General features: G+C 39.8%; 1 long non-coding RNA gene across 1 annotated transcript; it reads left to right on the top strand.

Moving 5' to 3' along the window:
* Window positions 1–15,637: 15,637 nt before the first annotated feature.
* Window positions 15,638–16,877, top strand: LOC122166200. The gene is made up of 3 exons (XR_006170716.1): window positions 15,638–15,685; window positions 16,045–16,128; window positions 16,559–16,877. It is a non-coding gene; the product is annotated as an uncharacterized LOC122166200 (long non-coding RNA).
* Window positions 16,878–20,013: the final 3,136 nt, after the last annotated feature.

Raw genomic sequence — 20,013 nt, 5'->3', positions numbered from 1 at the left:
TGAGGGAGGAAACAAGAAATTTAACTGTGACAGACTGAGGGCTTCTCAGGGGAACAACATATGGAGCTACAGTGGAATATCCCTGCTCTGCTCCAATCCAGCTAGCAAGGCTTGCTATTTCCAGGCCAAGGCCCAGAATCAAAGAGAACAATAAATCACTATCTCCAGGATGAAAAAAAGAAGTAGGATTTAAAGGTCTGTCAGCAGCTCGAACAGTCTCTCCGGCGGAGAAGCTGCAGCATGCAATCTGAGTCTCAGAGCACACAGGGTTCATGGAAATTTACTCCAGTTTTAAGGAAAGACAAAAATCTAAGCAAGAGAAAACAGAAAACTTCAGTGTTACAGGCCTTCGCTCAGAACACATTTAGGTGGAAGCATGTTTGCTTCCAAGAAGCTTTCTGTGTTCTATTTAATCAGTGTTATGCCTAACTGTTTACAGCCAGAATGAGTGCCTGTGTAAGATAATCGCATTGCTTCTCTGTAACAGCCACAGTACAGCAAAAAAAAAAAAAAAAGAAAAAGAAAAAAACTTCTTTGGCCACAAAGTATTAATTCAAGAAACAAACCTTAACAAGAGCATAAACTGTCACGTTATTAGTGGCTGATAACGGACACCCCTTCAAGCTACCATCCTCCTCATACAGCCCTGCCTGAAACCAAAGCATGTTCCTGGCACTGAACCAGAACGTAAAGCACCAAAAGAAAATAACCAAAAACACATCCGAAGCGAGATGGAACTTGGCTGGTACAGCTTCCTGCCTAAGCGTCACTGTAGATTACTGCACAGAATTGAAGTCTGTGAACTCTGTCAGGCTCTTCACTAACAGAGAATCAGTGACCGTGAACAAGAGTTTGGCTGTCAGTGCCTCACACCTTGTTACTTAGACTGATGATGAATGTTTGCAAAAAAACTACCCTGCTGATTTAATGGTGATTTATGCCCAATATACGCATTGCAACATAGCTTTAAAAAAAAAAAAAAAAAAAAACTGCAAAAGAAGTAAAAGGACTGAACCAGATACTGTGAGGGAACCAGAAAATATGAAGTACTGCATAAAGCAATATTGTAACTTCACAGCTTGTTCTGCAACTGCAATCCACTGTGCCAGGACTACAGGGCAGAGGGGCCTACAAGGGCACCGCCAACACAGAACGCCCACAACACGAGCAGCTAATAAAGCAGAGGTGAAACTGAGGCATATCTTACTAGAAAACACTGAAGAGAAGTGTAGAACACTTCCTCAGTTATCCAGAACTGCAGACTTCATCAAAACGTAGTGATAAAAACAATCCAGAAGCATAGGCAAAGAGATCACAGAGTTAGCATCATACTGCACACCAAATAACCGATGAACAGTAACGCAGACAAAAAAAAAAAAACTCCCCACCAAAACCAAGTTCAGTGCTGCACAGACTGCACCTCCTGCTGAAAGACAGATAGATTTGCTTCCTGTGCTCTTCTGCAGTATTTCTTGTTTGTGGCACCAGTAGGGAATGATTGTAACAAAGTTACATAACTCAGATGTTGTTCTATGCACAAGGTCTAAGATATGTATCAGCAGCATCCATCTGGACAGCAATTTCACTTCTCCTCCCCCAAAGTTGGGAAAAAGTCAGTCTGAAATATTCCAGTAAGAGAACTCTCGTTGCTTTTTTCCAATGGCATTTTCTCTGAAGCTCTTAATTTTATGTCATGCAGTTTGTTTTGTTGTTTTCTGATTTTCTTTCAGGTTTTTCTCGTGCATTTTATAAAAAATGAGAACAGTAACAACCAGATTTCCACAGGACAGCAAACATGATTGTATCACTAATATAACGTTCGAAACATGGCTTTTGGATGAGTTAATAAGTTCAACACAAACTTCCTCAACTGCTCAAAACGTGATAATGGGATGGTTTTATTTTAACATTATATCACATGAGCTATTTCAAAGCTTGCAGAGCCACTGGGTCATCTTCCTCATTTGACAACAATGCCCAGGCCTAAACACAACCGTATTCTCCAAGACAGACATATTCACATTCAGTATTAAGAACTGTGGGGGCTGCAGCCTTAAAAAAAAAAAAAAAAGCATGTCATTTTTAGCTGATGTTGCACCCACATAAGCAACTACACAGCACACAAGGCAGCTATTGACTTACTGTTTTATTTCTATTAGTACAAACTCAGCAGGCTTTAAGTCTTTCTACTAGCCTTCACACAAGACAGAAACCACAGTTTTTAATAGGACCACTGCTGCTTGCCATCTTTCAGGCCAAAAGCCTTATCACTAGATGTTGGATGCTTAGCCTCCGCCAAATAAATAAATTACACTGCTCTGTTTCATCTCAAAAGGCAAAAAAACCTTGAATTTCTTTTGGCAACACATTTTTGGGACAGAAGGTGGAAGGTCAAGCCAGCAGTTAGCTTATTGTCTGAAGCAATCAAGTCATTGGACAAGCTGAAATGCAGGCAATACAACCTTCCCTGTTTCCTAACAGGATTTTGCTATTGAGGCATTCCCAAATTCCCTTTGAAGTGGGGAATTTCAAGGATCAGGCCTGATTGAAAGCATATTATTGACAGCCAGGAAAAAGAAGTAAATATTAAATTTCTCAAACAACAAAAGCCCTGCAGTCAGAAATGCAGCTCTATGGCACATATATCCCCCACAAACACCCCGTGAAATTAAAATACAGACTATCCGCTTCCCTCTCTTAAGAGAAAGCTGCAACAATTCCCTATTTACCAACAAAACATCACCTTCTTTTAGACCCTTCCAAAAGCTCCAACAAATCTTATTTCCTTCTGGATTTAATCCTCTACTTTTTCTTACCTCACCATTCAGAAGCAAGAACCATTTCTCCTCAAACCGCAATGCCTAAGAAGTCCCCCTGCTAATGGCCAGCTGCTCCCAGTTCTCTCATTTTCCAAAGGGAAAAATTGGCAGAAAACAGCTGAGTTCACATTTACATTGCCCTCCCTTGGTGTAATTAATTTACATCCCTTTATGTTGAAGATAACTTTCTCTCAAATCATGGTAGTACTTTATTTACTGCGCAGGGTGAAAATTAAAAGGCTTGATGCAATGGAAAATTAAGTCTTTAGAGCCCTGTAGTGGCGTAGTTCACACAGCAGTTCACATCCTCCTTTGAAATGGCTTTTGGCTCCGTTTGCAGCATCTAAAAAACTGAAAATGCATAAATGCCTGCCAGCATGAAGCAGCAAGCTATGATACCTTATTACTGGTAGCTTGATAAAATGATTATGTGAAATCTCTCATATAATATGCTTTTTCTTCTGCAGCTGCATACATAGAATCCTCTAACGTATGCCCTGCAAATTCACAGCAAGAAAAGCCCAACAAGGTACCAGACTTGTCTAAACCAAACACTTGAAAACTAAAGGAAATCATTTAAACTACGATTTTAACATATACTCTGTTCCATAGAAAAGTAGGTACCTACAGCTTGAAAACATCATTCATAAGTTAAGTGTGAACACCAACAAAATAATCATTTTTAGAAATTGCATTTTGTTCCATTTGCTGGCCAATCCCCTTGGCACTGGGAGTGGCTTCAGACCTGTATGAGAGGAGGAGCTGATAACTGAAGGCATGATTTGTGCAAGCCTGTCATGGTATTCAGCAGCATTATTTTACTTTAACTTAGACCTCCAGTGGTCGAATATATGCAGCACAGAACAGCGTGGGAACATAAAAAATAAAGTTGGTATGGGAAATCTCACATCTTTTCAGTGTGTATCTGACATGCACACTAACAAAACATTAGAGTGCTGGAACCTGGTGCCCTGAGCCATGATGTTTCAACCCTCTCTTCTTCCTGAAAAGTCTAACCATCAGGGACCTAGCTGAAATAAACTAAGGGCTTCCAGAACACATCTGTCTTTCACCATCCTCCATCCATGCATCAAGAGTAATGTTCTTGCTAGTAACAGTAGATTAACCACATCAAATGCTTTCTGGCAAAATCTAAGTCTGAAAAAAATAGTCACTGCTCAAGACATCAAACAAGCAGCTCTGAATAGCATATGTATGTGCTACTTAGGAAGTGTAACAGCACAAAGGAGGCATCTGAAAGTGGGGCTGGTGTATGGCTCTACACTAGAAGCAAGGAGCTCTTGTCTATCATGGAGATAAGATGCCAGCAGTCAACTAATTGGTAGCAATCCTCCCCAAGAGGGGGAAACTTGTGGCTTTCGGGGGGAGTTTGATGAGTTCTTCCTGTTGCTGTTTTCCTCTAATTTAAGGAGGAAAAACACAGTTCTAAAATCCATTGTTTGAAAACTTGCTGACCCCTGCTCTAATCAGCTAACACTGTATAGTCTTAGCCACCTCTATTTCAGAGAAGTTTAACATAGAGGATAACTTTGTAGCACTGCTTTGTGTTGGCGTATTCAGGTACCTGTAATGCACCCAAGCCTACATTGAACAATGATTTTACTTCTGTTTCCTACACGTTGGCAGACCACATGCAGACACTCACCCCGATCTTTTTATGCTGGTCACAGCAGGACTTCAAAAAGGATATATTTTACTACAAAGATGAGCAATCACTTGCAAAACCCTCTGCAGTATTTTCTTACCCACTGTGCTTAAATTCACAATTTGACGCCATTCAAAAATAGCAGTCTCTTGTCTACAGACGATACCGCAGCCTGGCTTAGGGTAAATGATTAATCTAAAAATCATCACTGCTTAATGGTATATTCTATTCCCAATACTGCAATTTCAAGCAGTAGTACAAAGAATATTTTGGAGAGCTCAATATATACCCTAGCTGATTATGTCCCTTACTTCTCATTTCCTGGTCTTTGATATATTTTGCATTTTGACCCTGCCTGTCCTGTAGAAACTTGTATGTAACAGAAATAGACTAACTAAGAACTAATAATGTTCACTGCTCAAAGGGGCTGCACATTCTGCCAAGGGCTATTTCTTCTTGCCTTGTAAAGTAATTGAAACAAATGAAAATAACTAGTACATGGCGACTGGCAGTGAGGGCAACAGATTTTAGTTCCAGATTATTCACTGACCTGCCACAATTTTGGGAGCATCATTTTGCACTGATCCAGCTCACCTGTCATACATCCGTAATCCCCTTCACTGACCTCATTAGTTAGTTACAGTGGGCCCACACTATAACTGGCTTCTCAACACCAATGTGCCATTCTAGCCATAAAATATAATTTTACTTCAATACGACCAAGATGACTGAATGTGGGGGAAGCAATAAGGAAATTTTTTCTTATGTGTCACAGAACTAGCTTAGAAACTGGAATCATTGAAATTGTTGGCCTGGAAAAGGTCATAAACCTTAGGAAGGAACCATATTTCCTTCTATATTTCTCAGACCACCATCTGGTTTACTCTGTGTCTAGGACAGACTAACCTTTAATTAATTGGGGTGTTTAGCACAAACTGAAATTTTCAACAGCAGACCCTACACTAGACTGAAGTATTAGTCATTCGAAGAGAAACATATCTTAAATAATTTTTGTCATATATCAGGTCATATGAGAAGTCAAGCCCATTCTTATCAAGAACTGACCTCCATCCGTTTATCTACCAGTAGATTTGTTTCAGAGCTATGCTCTGCACCTTCCTCAGTTATTTCTTGGTCATAAGGATAGATGCTATATTCCACTGAATTTAATAGGGGTTACTCTTGTGAAGCTCCAGGATTCCCTTTACAACTCTACACTTGAAATATTTAACTCTATACTTCATATGTTTGTTTGTAACTGTCCTCCTGTTTTGCTGCTGCCATGCAACCTCCATATCTTAGATCAGAACCACATACAGCCAGTGACTGTAGAAGAAAAGCACATATAGATAGAAAGGAAAAAAATACAGTTTAATTTTACAATGAAAATTTTGGTAGGTGTGTAAAAGTAACTCCTGAGTGTATTGGCTTTCTCAGATGAGTGCTTACAGATAAATTCTTCACAAATATAACACTCTTCGAAATAAATACTATTTCAGAATAATTCATCTACGCAACTGTCACTACTTTAGTAAAAAAGGTAATTTAATTGTAGAGAAAGCAAGAGAAGAAATATCCAGTAAACTGCCATACAAAATTAAGAGTTATCTCTTGCTCATGTGCTGGGTCACATTCTGTTCTTGTTCCCCTGTAACAAATCCATAAAAGTTTTGTTCGAGTCAGCTGAGCTGTTCTAAAACTACAGCATTTGTTTAAGAACAAAAAATAACTCACCCACTCTGTATGAAATACATATGGAGCTTCCTACCCACCAGACCCAGGTAGGATTTACCACCTGCATGCTTATTGTAAGCAAGCAAAACCTCAGAAACTTAAACCAAGTACTTTAAGTCTGTGGTGACTGCTAGGGAAGGCAGGACAGATGAGCAAAGAAAGTACAAGGGTGGAAAACAAAACCAAGGCAAAGGCTGGGCAGCTCCTCAGAGCTCCTGGGAGCAGCTACTACTAGAAAGCTTTATTTTACTATAGAGATAGAGGAGGAGAGGAGAAGAGCACATCTGCACTCAACCTCACATGAGCTGTTCTACAGATAGGCAATAATCCTCCAAATCCTCAAAACACTTTCTGGGTAAATAAAGGTAAAAATAAAAAAAGATGAAAAGAATACTAGTTTCCATTAAGTGCTTAATCAGTGATCTTTACCAAAGGAATCAGGAACATACCTACGTCTTCCATGAATAACACTTCAAGTTCTCATACTGCAATGAAATAGAAAGCACAGCAACAACAGCAAAGTAGCAAAATCCCAGAATGCAGTAATTAAGATAAACCCAAGTGCAACAGCTACAGATGTAAAAACAAAAGAAAAAAATAAACTACCTACCTTCAGAAAGCATCAAGTACACTAACAACACCAGCAAAAACTTCTCACCTCCCCTGCCAACCCTTAAATGAGGTCTGGGAAGAGCCAGGAACCACCCCTTCTGCTCGCTCAGGAACACTGCATGCACCTGAGCACCACTGGGTTGACCCTGCCTTCCCACCAGGTGGTCCAAGGACTTATGTCAATCATATGCTCTCACAGGTGCTTTATTTCAGAACACACTGCTGAATACCACTTCTCTTGATTAAACCTGTAGAAATACTTTTCTTGTTGTACTCATTTTCATATCAAATTTAGAAAGCAAGGAGACCTGATTTCAGGTTTTATGCAGGAAGGCGTAAGTATTTCAAGGCTTTCTGCCATTCACTGTTCAGATGTTTATTGTTCTCATAGGTTGGTATTTTGTATGATTGGCACTAAAGGCAATCAAATCAAAATTTAAGGAAGTGATACTATTGCAGAGATAATGCAGCCAAAATGACAGCAAGAACAAAGAAGCACAATGAGATCTGATGATCTTTGAGGTGTCCCACTCCTTCATTTAGCACTGATGTTTAGTACCTCGACAGCTATTAGCAATACCAGCTTCCATTTCTTGCTAGTACGTTCTGGTGCGTTGTATTTTCCTTTTGAAAAATATTGCTGTAAACAAAGGAGATGAAAAATGAAAGCAATTATGGTAGTGTTATCAAGGAATTCCTCCATCTGACTGTAGGCTGACAGTTACTGTGCTGTTACACCTAGTATATAAAATGGAATAGGATGCTTTAAATCTGCGTACAGTTTCTGTAAATAAGATTGGAAACAGGCGTACTGAAAGACACCGTAATATAAAAGAGCATCTAAACCAGGATAGCACTGGTTTATGGTTTTTTGCCATGTAATTTACTTGGATAAGTGCTGAGGCATTTATTCACTCTACTTTAGGATTTCTAAGAAGACTAGCAAACAGGTCTGCTGTGTGGAAATTGTAGTTGGATTAATCCATCTACCGTTGCAGCACTGTTAACAAAGGAAATACAAGAAGTATAGCGATAAAAAGGTTAAAATGTCTGGAAAGCTGTCAAAATATTTCTTTAGACTTAAATCTGTATCTGCTGATCAGAGACACAGCACCTGGCTTTTTTCTCTCCTGACATTTTGTTTATGCTGTCTACTGAGCTATGAGATCAAATAGCACGTGTAGGAAAAGTATTTATCATGTTCTGTGGTTCCATACAGGCAATCAAACCTCTGTGTATATATCAATAAAACAAAAACCACATTCCTGAAGTCCCTCTATTTACTGATCAAGTAAAACCTCTAAAGCCAAGAGAAAAACAAACCCTCAAGAACCAGACAACACAGTTGTCTGAGGTCTCTGATATGCAGGTATAAAGCAAAACAGTTCTTTCACTTTTACTGAGGATGCTGGATTTAGACAAACAAAATCTACTGCAGCTTGTGGCTGGACTGAAATGTATATTGTAATTATATTTCTGGCTGTTTAGAAATATTGGTAAGGTTTTTAAATGCCCGCAAAGGGGAAAATGCTACCTTTGGCTCAGTTTGAGGCCACATGAAGTGACAGCATAGAAACTGAAGGAAATATTTAGAGTGCGTTTTAGAAATCGGAAATAAATAAAGCCTGCCCTGGTTCTCTTGTGTCATTTTTTACTCCAGGTCCATCAACATGCTCAGCCTGTGTGTATTTACTGCTTCACAGCGCAAGCATGCAGATTTCACTCTTTTGAGATGAAATGCAATGACCATATATGCCACTTTGACTGTTCTCAATGCCTCCTCTTTGGGTTTTCAAGCAAAATCCAAAAAGACTCTCAGAGAGATAAGCTCAGAGAGGAAAGCAACTGATCTTCTGTCCCCTGTGAATGAGGAACACAGCAGCATGCTCAGATTTAGTTGCAACCTTAATGTAATGCAGTGTCCCTCCCTTCTGTGCCTTCTCCCAGCCATTAGTTGCCATAAACAAAACTGCGGTATTGTCAGGTTGCAAGCACGCTAATCAAGTCACACATTTGGGTGATAGCATAAACAGCATAAATGCCTATTACTGCCATAACAACAGTTTCAGCATAGGAGCCAAGAGGAGGAATAACAGGGATAGAAGAAAAATAAGGCTGTTATGCAGAGATCATCTCTAGGAAGCTGCTTTTCCTTTTGCAGCAACCTAATCAAACCCTCGCTGCCTCTTACTGAGGGGGGTTTTCACAGTACTATTTTTAGTTCTGCTCTAAATCAACAATTTCATGGACTCACGTTTGTTTTTTCTTCATATGACTGTCATTTATTAGAATGGGAAAGAGATACGGGAGCAGGTAGAACTAACAAGAGGAAGGAAGATGAGAGGAAAAGTGTAAAAAAAAAAATAAATAAAGCATTTTATGGAAAAGATCCATGGACCTTTTAAAAACTCTGGGGTATTGTTTTTATACATACTGAACAGATCAATGGAGAATTCTTGTACAAAATTTAATACAAGTCAAAAGTCTCATGGAAATATCCTGACTTTTTAGTGGGAGTGTTACATAAAAGCAACTTCAAGGACAGCATGCCATGTTAGAATGGATGCTCATTAAGGTGCTAAGCAGACCAGTATTAAGCAGATGATTTTTAGTTGATGATATGATTGTGAAATTTACTGCATTTTTTAGATTTAAATGGCTTTCACAGGTTATAAGTATGAAACAAGCACATGAAACTCTACGAAATCATGTAGTTGAGGAAAAATGCAAGTCAATAGTGAACCTCCCTCTAATTAGGCAAAATGGAGATTACCCATTTCTCCCTGCTTTACCTCAAAACACCACATGGCAAGTATAGACAACACTCAGTTTTACAGCTACCTCTCTCACAATTACTTGAAGATGTAGCCATATGTAACCACATCTCTGTTTTTTTAGCATAAAGACCAGCCCAATAAACTACTCGAACCTTCCTTCCTGACTCCATTCAAATAAACAAGAGAAGCTTGCTGTGAAGTATCCCTTCTGCGTTCTCTTCAGCTAAATGTCTATAGGTACGCTGCCGCTTGACCATGCCTAAACAAAACCACATAAATGACTGCAAGAGAATAAGTTTGCTCAGCCTTCTCACTGGTGATGACATTGAAGCACCCGGAGGCGAGTGTTACCATCCTTCATCATGTAAGTACCTCACCTTGTTCATCCTCCTCTGGGCATTCCGTGGGTCAGTGGCTTCGAGGGTCTAAAATGCTCTTTTTCAGACAAATCAACTCCTTCATAGAGAGCAATATTTGCATGCCAAGTGTCAGTCTTCCTTCTCACCTGCAGAGCAGGGTGGCTCTAAGGAGCCAGTCCTTCCAGTATACTTCCAGCTAATTCCAGACTCTTCATTTTGGTAATCCTTGCAATATTTCCCATGACATGTATTGATACATGTATTGCCCCTAATGGATGGCTCTGTAATCCAACTCTAGATGGGTGGGTGCAAATGTGTGCAGAGTTTTAGTACAGTGTTAATAATAAAAAAAAATAGATTAAGATCAAAAGACCTTCCATGAGGTTAACATTAAAAAGTGACGCGTTGAGTTAAATTACACTAAGGAATAAATGGCAAATGCCTGCTTATATCCGTAAGTGAGGCTTTCATGAATAATCCAGCATGCTTGTTAATGATAATGAAAGTGCCCATCTCTTATATATTAGAATTCTCCCTTAGTCTCTGCAGGCTGAAAGCTTTGCCTGTTGTTGCATACCATGTTACGATAAAGAGCTGCAAAGGCAAGGCTTGATTTTTATGTTGCTAGTCTACTGCAGTTAGAGGTGAGTTTGTGATTTGCTTTTCCACAAGCCCGCAAAAATGGTACTGCAGACCTGTGCCACGATTAAAAAAAATAAATAAATAAATAAATAAAAATTATATATATCTTTTTAGTTAATGGTTATCTTTTAAAAATATATACCCAAAAATTAAAACCACCTAAAAATCTGTAAAAGCAAGTAATCTCGGTACCTTTGGTGGCCCAGCAGAACCACACTTACTTTTATGTTTACGTCAGGAGGTGTGAGGTCAGATACAGAGCTGGTGGGAAATAACAGACTCTTTTTATACAAGAAATTGTACTGACAGGGATAACCCCCCCTAGATTACAGAAACGAAAGCTGCGTGGCCGTGGGAGAGAATTACTAGCTAGTCAGTTTATTAGGGCATCTAGAATTTGTATCTTACTCAAGAGACATTTTAGTTACAGGCTAATCAACTGGAAAAGATTTTTGGTGAAAAAGGATATCCTAGTTGATATAGTTCACAAAGCATTAGTTAAGCCTCATGAGTCTGACGGACAACAAATTATTGTTGAAACAGCTCAAATCTAGAGAACATTTTTCTGTGTCATTTGGTTCAACTTGTTCTTCTGTGTCACCTGAAATCAAGGAAGTAGCTCTGCAGCAAGCATTTACAGCCTACATCAGCGACACGTTGATGCTCCTGCCATTTTCCTGGTACTTTTTCCTGTCTGAAATAAAATGGGCAGGCGCTACCTCTCTGTAACCAACAGCAGATTTAAACTGGAACAGTCTGCTCTTCGCTGCTCTAAGACCAATTTATGTTGCTTTGGCAGCATAAGAGGGACGATGTGGATGCTAAAAGGAACTCTCACTCACTTTAATTCCCCTGTTATGTTGTCAGTGATATATAAAGCAACTTCAGGGTGCCCGATAATCATTAAATGATAACTGCTACGATTTTACTACATACATAGTATTGCTACAGATCTGCAACTTGTGATATTTGGTCCTGTTGCCACGACATAGGATGATGTATAAATTATAGCATGGTCTCTGCAGTATTATCTGAATCTACTCTCCTCATGTGGGGTCAAAGTACATGGAAACCTTGCATGTTCAGCAGATTGTGATTAAGCATTTTAATTCAATATCAGCTTACCAGACGACTCTCTAGGGCATGAGATGAGATGCCAGAGTTGATTTGCTTCGTTTGCTAGATAAAGATTTCTCTGCAAACGGGTCTGGGTTTGTATTTCAGCCAGAGGATCTTGACGAAATTGTGATATTTATAGCGTTATATAGTGAAGTTTTTTCTTAGACCTTGGACCACAGCAGGCCCTGAAGTTAGAAATTGCTTTGATCTGTTGATGATACAGTGTTGTAGAAGGACTAAAGCAAACCACAGTGAATTGGACACATCCATGTTGCACATCCATTCTGTTTCCACCAAGGCACTAAAGCACGTGCCTGAGGAGCAAGGCAAATGATAATCCCAAGACCCTGACAGCCTTCAGCCCTTTGTAGCTCAAGGGATTCCTGAACCAGGCTTGGTCTCTGGACACTGAGCATCCCTCAGCAGATCTCCCTGATGTAAGGTCACGTCATCCTCATCCAGGTGCAGGAAAGTGTTAGTGTTCATAGCAAGGAGTCCCACAGGCTTGTTACTCATAGGATGGTTTGGGTTGGAAGGGAGAACCTCAAAGCCCCCCCAGGTCCAAACACTACAGTGAGCAGGACTGCTCCTCACCAGCTCAGGCTGCCCAGGGCTCCATCCAACCTGGCTCTGACCATCTACGGGTATGGGACACCCACAGCTGCTCCAGGTAGCTGTGCCAGTGAATTTGGCTTATATAATCTCTGATATCCTTTTATTCTTGTAGTGGAAGAAATGATGAATATGATTTGAAAATGATAGTCGATCACTGCCCACTCCTCCATGTTCACTAACTGCTTTACACACCTCAGGCATCTCTTTTTCAGTGTGAAGGATTCCAGCCTTTTTAATCTTGTCTTGAAAAGGAGCACTTCTGCTAACTTTGCTGAGCCTTTTTCTAAACATTGCCAGTTCTTCTATATCCTTTGAAATGCTAGGACCAGAACAGCATTCTGCATTCAAACTTGGGAGTTGGTTCTCTGTTGTTTTTTCTTTTCATTATGATTTCTAATGCAAAAAGGTCAACTTTCAACTTTATTATGACTTCTTTTATTCTGTGGTTGTTATCAGAAATTTTCATATAACTATGGAAGTCAAGATATCACTCCTGAGTATCACTAATAAAATGAGAGTTTATGTGAACTCAGGATGTTTTGTCCCTTTTTACATTTGAGTTACACTAAATTTCAACTGTCACTGTATTATTATTAGGATAGTGGGATCTTTCCTTAGTATTTCTTAATTGTTGTGGTTTGCTTTTGTTCTTTTTTTTACTCTCCTGAATCAATTTCACTTATTCAAGATATTTCCCCTTATGTCATCACTGCAAATTTTCCGTAAGAGACTTTACACCTAACCACCACTTCTGCAAATCCAGATGGACTACGTCAACTCAGTAACCACAACCTGAATGCTCTCTGACTCCTAGCAGTCTCCAGAAGGCTTGCGAGACACGGTGTCTCCTCACCAGAGCGATGTCAGTTCCTTGCCAAGGTGCTATAATTGTCCATCATTTCTCACACAGCTCCTCGCTTGTCGCTACTTCCTCAAATCTAATCTGGGAGGTTTTAATTTTTCCCATTATGACTACAAAGGAATGGCTATATTTGAATTATTAGTCTTTTATAGCCAATTTCCTTTGTAAGTCTCTTCTATAATGGATAGGTTATCCAGATGTACGTAGATGATTAGGACACTTTGAAAATCCTGTTGTAGTGGTCGGTACTTCACACTGGGCTGAATGTGAGCTTAGCCACCTGATTTGATATAACAAAGACCAAATTAATTCCTGTCCCATATTAGCACAGAGGTTCGGTGATATATAGCTTTTTCCTTGATCATAATTTTTATCAGTTTGTGCAGCTAATAGTGGATCTGTTCATGTTGAATTGAAAATGGCCTGAATTGAAGATATACTTAACTTGCACACTCCTAATTCTTTATCTCGTGCAGTCCTGATAGTCTCATTCATTTGAAACCCTGTCCCGCCACAGCAATGCCTGCTCTGCCATTCCCTGCTCCACTGCTTAAAACGAGCGCTTGATGCAAGCCTGCCTGTTTTTGCCATGTCTCCAGTCTTCTGATTCCAAGATGTCTGTGTTTGTATTACAAAAGGTACTGCTTCTGTGTCTGTACAGATTCAAGATTTGTAAATATCCTAGCCAAACAGAGCCCAAAAAGGACTACTCTCATTTCAAGCGGGTTTTTTCCCCCTTCTTTTTTTTTTTTTTAACATTTCTGAGTTATCTCCATAATTAGGAAATTCACTTTCCTTTAGAGAAATAGATAAATGGTATTTATTCATTCAATCGAATGTGTATGACAGAAACCCAAGGACTTACGCAGAATATGTTTACACCTCTCAAATGAACATGAATAGCAGTGTGCAGATATGGAGTGCAGGTAGTGCCCTAACCATCAGCCCAAGGCAAGCTGTTTCCACAATTCCCTTGCTATATTCTTATTGATCTAATGGTAAGCTTGCTGAAAGTTCAGGAATGCTTTGAAAAAGAAGAAGCTGCCCAGGAATGAGATGACCATAAAAGCTAGTGAGATCAAACAACCTTTATCTTCCCCGCAGTAATCCTTGAAGACCAGGGAGCTTCTGGCTGTAAGGCCAGCAGCTTTGGGGCCAGGTACTTGGAGAAGGAGCCCCAGCATGGTGCAGGGCTGCTTTCAACCCTTCTCGTCTGCACTTTCGCCCTATTCCCCAGCCTCCAGCACTGCTTTCAAGTGAAAATACAACTTTGTATTTGTCATTTGCTTCTCAGGTTAATGATACAAACAAAACAAAACCCAGGAAAGTCAGCAAGCCCCATTGCTCCAACTGCACTGATGGACGACTCTCATGTCCTTCCCTTCTTATCACACCCTGATTACAATTCATTGTAAAGACATGCGATAGCAGGACTACTTCTGGTTGGATGTTTTTAGGCCAAAAATACACTGTTACATAATCAGCTGATCTAATCTTTTCATAAAGATGCATTTCTTCATCGTAAGAAGATACAGCGTTTGTTTGGTACAAGATGTAATACTTCAATAACAGAAATCAGGTTGTTTATTCAGAGTCAAGGATTTTTATGACTGCTGAGCCAGTGATGCCCAGTAATTAGATCTGCAGCTTTTGGCTCCTCATTATTCAGTGCTGCTGTATTAGAAGGATTACATTTATATATCAGTGAGCACAAGAAGATTTTTCTTTTATGAACACTGAACTTCTGAGAGGTTTTTTTTGAATTAATAACAGTGGAATTAAAGCTTTGAAGACATTTTTATTAAAATGGTGATCTCGGTGGACACTGTGCGGTAATTCTGGTTAAAACGTGGAACGTGTGTTGGAGAGGGAATTCATAGACTTCTTACAGCTGTTTTAATCACACGTCAAAGCAAAATGTCAAAAATCCTTCAGTTGTTCATGAAGCACCATATTCTAAAATATTCAGTTTTATTAAAGCTCACATTTCTTTCCAAGGGTGCAAAAGAGGCTAGTAAACTTGAAGGAAATCTTTTTGTCCCATCCACAGAGAAGTGTTTTCACAACGCACCTTAGAATATGAGGAGGTTGATACATTTTCATGAAATATTTTAACTCACTTCACTTAGATCTTTCCAATGGAAAAATCTTCAGCTTAAAAACTTGCTGAGAACTTGTACTGTGAAGTGAAACTGTGACACATCATCGCAAAAAACACGTCAAAATCAGAAACGTTGTGACTGAGAAGTGTTCCTGCCAATGTGTTAAGCATTACCACAGCACCACCATATCACACCAGTGAGCCCTCACTGAACTATTCACTTCTGGGCAGAGTCAAAGACAGCCCCATCTGAGGCAGCGTGTAATTTAGATGTTATCAGTCTCACTACATAAAAAAAAAAAAGAAAGCACAGAGACAGCAGATGTAAAGACAGGAAGTCTGCAGCAGAGCAAAGACATGAACCTGTACTTGCTCTCAGGTCAGTGCCTTGATCAAAAGACCATTCTTCCACTTTTGATGTGCTTTCAAGTCATGGGGCTTTGAGTTTATGCTGAACTTCAATTTGGGGCAAAGCTCTCCTCGTTTTTAACTGTGACTCTATCAGAAGCATTTATTTCCCTAGAGTTTCTTTTGTTAGTTTTTTGTTTGTGGGGGGTTTTTTTGTTTTGTTTTTGTTTTTGTGGGGTTTTTTTTTGTTTTTTTCCTAAGCCACTGGAAAACTACCGTTCACCTTCTCAAGTTCCCCATCGTAAAACAGTGAATTTTCAGCCATTTCTTCTTTCTATGAATATTGCTACGGTTCTTTTTTTGTTGTTTTTATGATCCTTTTTGTTACAGGGGATGTGCATTCTTGGGCAAAAGAGATTTCCCTAAGGGCAGGATAACAGCTAAATGAAATGTAAATGCTGGGATTGCATTAAGGTATGTTACAGCACAATATTATAAATATTTTAAGTCACTCCACCTTCTGAGTTATGATGCACATGTGAGTGAAACGGACCCAAAATTAGACTATGATTTAATACAGAATTGTGTTATTTAGGTGCTTACCAAATATCACACAATTCCAATATACATCCAAGATCTGGATAGATAACATTATTTTCGCATAGGATTGCTAACCCAAATAGCAAATTTAATTTTCTTCTGCGTCCTCCAATAAGCAAACTGCTGCCATTTACAAGCATTGCTATCCAATGGTGCATCCTTACAGTATAATACATGAGCTAATAACTGCAGACACAGCCAGCCAGAGACCTTCTGAAGCTTAGCCAAAAGGATATTAGCAAGGATGCCCAAGTAAGGGAATAGTGCCTATAACCTCATCTTCTTGGTTGCTTACGTTTTGCAGATGCAGACCATGTCTGCTGAAACTACTGCCTGCAATGCTCCTTCATGCCTGCAATCAACAAAACAAACTTAGCACAGTTGTTGAAGAGAACAGAGGATGCCAGCTTGTGTTCCTCCATCTCACAGCTGTTCTTACCTGTGCCAACACCTGGAAAGCAAAAAGATTTTTTGTGCTGTAAGAAACTGTTTGTACCATATATTCTGCAACAGAATGTTCAAATATCCATGACATTTCCCTGCATTATTTAACGTTTCTTTTCTTTATTAAATTTTCATCCCTAAGACCTTAAGTTCATTTTACTGGCTTCACGCATTTCAAAAACCACAGTTCTTTTAAACAAAGCTTCAGATATGCTGTCCTTCTGAAAATCCAGGGCATATAAAATCTGAAGCAGTCCACTCTGCATGTTTCCCAGGGCTAAAGCCTTTTTTTTAACAACTACTTAACCTCTTCTCCTGATTTACAAAAAAGACTTATATGCCATCATCTAATTTGATGGCAATTTAATTATTTATTTTTCCTTCTATGTAAGAGTGAAGAAGAATTTTTTTTTTTTTTTTTTTTTTTTTTTTTTTTTTTTTTTTTTTTTTTTTTTTTTTTTTTTTTTTTTTTTTTTTAATTTTAATGAATAACAAATCCATGTTTCTGCACTATGAAGTGAATAATCCGGCTGATTGAAAGGGCTGAGAAGGATTCCTTACAAAATTAAAAATACTTTCTTTAAAATAATAATAATAATAAAAAAAAGAAACGCCTCTTTTCTACAAAATGGTCCCTCCAGATGAAAGTACTACTGCTGCAGTGGTTTTGGACATTGATTTACAATAGGGCTGTATATTGTTGGAAAGAAGTAGGTCTAGAGGGCAGTACTAAGAACAACACTGCTATGGCTTTTATCAAGTCAATAACACATTTCAGAAAGTATTGTGCTACAGAAAGGCTCGAGTTCCATAATGGGAACCCACTGGCTGTCAGTGCTGTGCCTTAATGTACCTGATATTTGAACTTCTCTCTCCACACAGCAATCATGAAGGTGGCTTAAGCCAATTCGTGTTACCTCACAGCTGATTCGTGAGGAGCATATTGAGACAGTGAGCTACCACAGCTGAGTCACAGTAAATTGATAGCTCCAAACTATCTGCCTGGACACTGCGCATTTGAGCCTGAGAAGGAAAGGCACGGGAGAGCTGACGTTCTGCATTGCATTTTCCCTTTTTTCCTTTCAACACAATCCTCCATTTCCCTTGTAATAATAAGCACACCAGATTACAGCCTGAAATACTAAATCTAAATCGACTCATCATCTGAGTAGGCCTTATATCAGTTCAGTCCTTCTACCTGCAGAAATCTGCATTCACAGATTGAAATGAGGAGGGAAGATGCTGGACCTGCAATGCCAGTTTCCCCTTCATCTCATCTTCTGCACACAGCAGAATCCCTCATCGCTTCAGAACGGTCTAGTGTCCTCATCATACTAAAAGACTATAAAGGACTGTGAAGAAGACTTTACTTGAAACAAAAGGCTTTCATTAACCTAAAAAAAGGAAAACAGAAATGACCTTTTGCTTTCCCTGTAATAAACCATTATAACAATTTTGGAGACTACCAGTGACCAAGAAGAACGAAGCCCATGACATTCCTCCAGCAGCCAGCTCTCTCTGTAATGTCCCATCTTTCTCTCTGCGCTGCTGTTTATGAAATTGTAATGATAGCAGTAAAACAAACGAAAATAAATAATGAATGGATGAATACATCTCGGGATGAATAAATCATGGGAGTCATACCGACTTTCAGGAGTAAGAGTACTTACAGTTCATGCTTGAAAGGGGTTGTAATGGGGTTTTCTCCTGGATCCTCCAGCATTTTGGTGTTTGAGATCCTTGGAGAAGGCATGCAAGGAGAGGGCCAGCCTGACCGCTGAGACAGAGGCTGGCTGCAGGGTAGAACCAGAAGCCTTCTCCTGAAGCTAGGGCTCCCATGATAGGAAAGACTCCTCACATGAAGAAAACACAAGTTTCAAGGAAGAAAGAAAACCATTGTCCAGATGAGTCTGAAGAAACCCTTCAGTTGTTGCAGACATCCAGACGAAGGCTGACCAAGGCTGCTGAAAACATTGCCTTCCCAACCTCCCCAGAAGCCCTTCTCCCAGCCATATGTCAAGACCTGCAAATTAATTACTTGACTCTCCCTTCTGCTCTGTGGGGTTTCCACCCCTTTCCTTTTAGCTGAAGGAGAATAATGAAGATTCCTTGTTAAGGTAATCTGGCATAATTCCACAGGCTCCTCTTTTTCCCAGTAGAGGATTATATGTTGAGACAGTGACACTGAAGAACTATGATTAGATTCATTCTGTACTCAGAGGTGGCAGAAACAGTTGGAGATCTCTGATAAGGAACTTGGATGAAATACAAGTCTCAAAATAAAAAAAAAAAAAATCTTTTTTTGCTTCAAAATGGGACAGAGACGGAGCCAGTTTCTGAGTCAAACTACAAACAGACGTGAGCCAGAACAAGCTCAGTAACTTCAGCTGTCCCTCTACCGCGAGGAACTGTAACATAAACTGCTTCAGCTCCCTCCTGTGAGGAAGTTTGTGCCAGTGGGCATGGACAGCTACACAGACAGCATCTGAAAGAAAGTAAAGCTCACCGACATTCCTGAGAGACACCCCAGGTATCTCTGCTGCCAAGACAGAGACGTAGTCCAAGGCCCAGAGCGATGGACCAAACCCTGCACTTGGGTCACAATGACCCTACGTGGCGTTACAGGCTTGGGGAAAAGTGGATGGAAAGCTGCTCAGCAGAAAAGGACCAGGGGCTGCTGGTCAGCAGCTAGCTGAACATCAGCCTGAAGCATGCCCAGGTGGCCGAGAGGGCCCATGGCTCCTGGCCTTAATCAGAAACTGTGTGATCTGAAAGACTAGGGAATGGGTTGTCCCCTCGTATGCAGCTCTGGTGACACCACACCTTGAGTAGTGTGTTCGATTCTGGGTCCCTCACTACAAGAAGGACACTGAATTGCTGAAACGCGTTCAGCGAAGAACAGTATAGCTGGTGAAGAAATTAGAATGCAGTGCATACGAGGAGAGAACAGGAGTTGTTTTTTTCTGGAGGAAGATGAAGGGAGACCTCATTAGTCTCAGGAGGTCAGGTTGGTGGTTATACTTGATGATCTTGGAAGTCTGTTCTGACCTAGATGATTCCATGATTCTATGATTTCCTTCTTGTCAAATACACTTTAAAACACACCAAACAAATGGCCTTCCTTAACATCACTGGATTCTCAGTTCAAAAGATGGGCTTTTTAGTTCTCTGCAAATCTAAGTAAGTCAGTGTTCAAATGAATCAATCTAAGCACATAGGCTAAGCCCTAATTGTCTCTTTTCATCAAAGTCCAAAAGCCATATTCTGTCAGTACTTGCTTGTCTTAAAGGTGGGACCAGCAAAATCTTTGTATTA

Source organism: Centrocercus urophasianus, unplaced genomic scaffold (assembly GCF_019232065.1).
Source record: "Centrocercus urophasianus isolate 14NV4802_14NV808 unplaced genomic scaffold, USGS_Curo_1.0 seq_32, whole genome shotgun sequence".
Taxonomy (NCBI): domain Eukaryota; kingdom Metazoa; phylum Chordata; class Aves; order Galliformes; family Phasianidae; genus Centrocercus; species Centrocercus urophasianus.
Note: the sequence above shows the minus strand (reverse complement) of the source record. Positions and strands in the feature narration are given on the sequence as shown.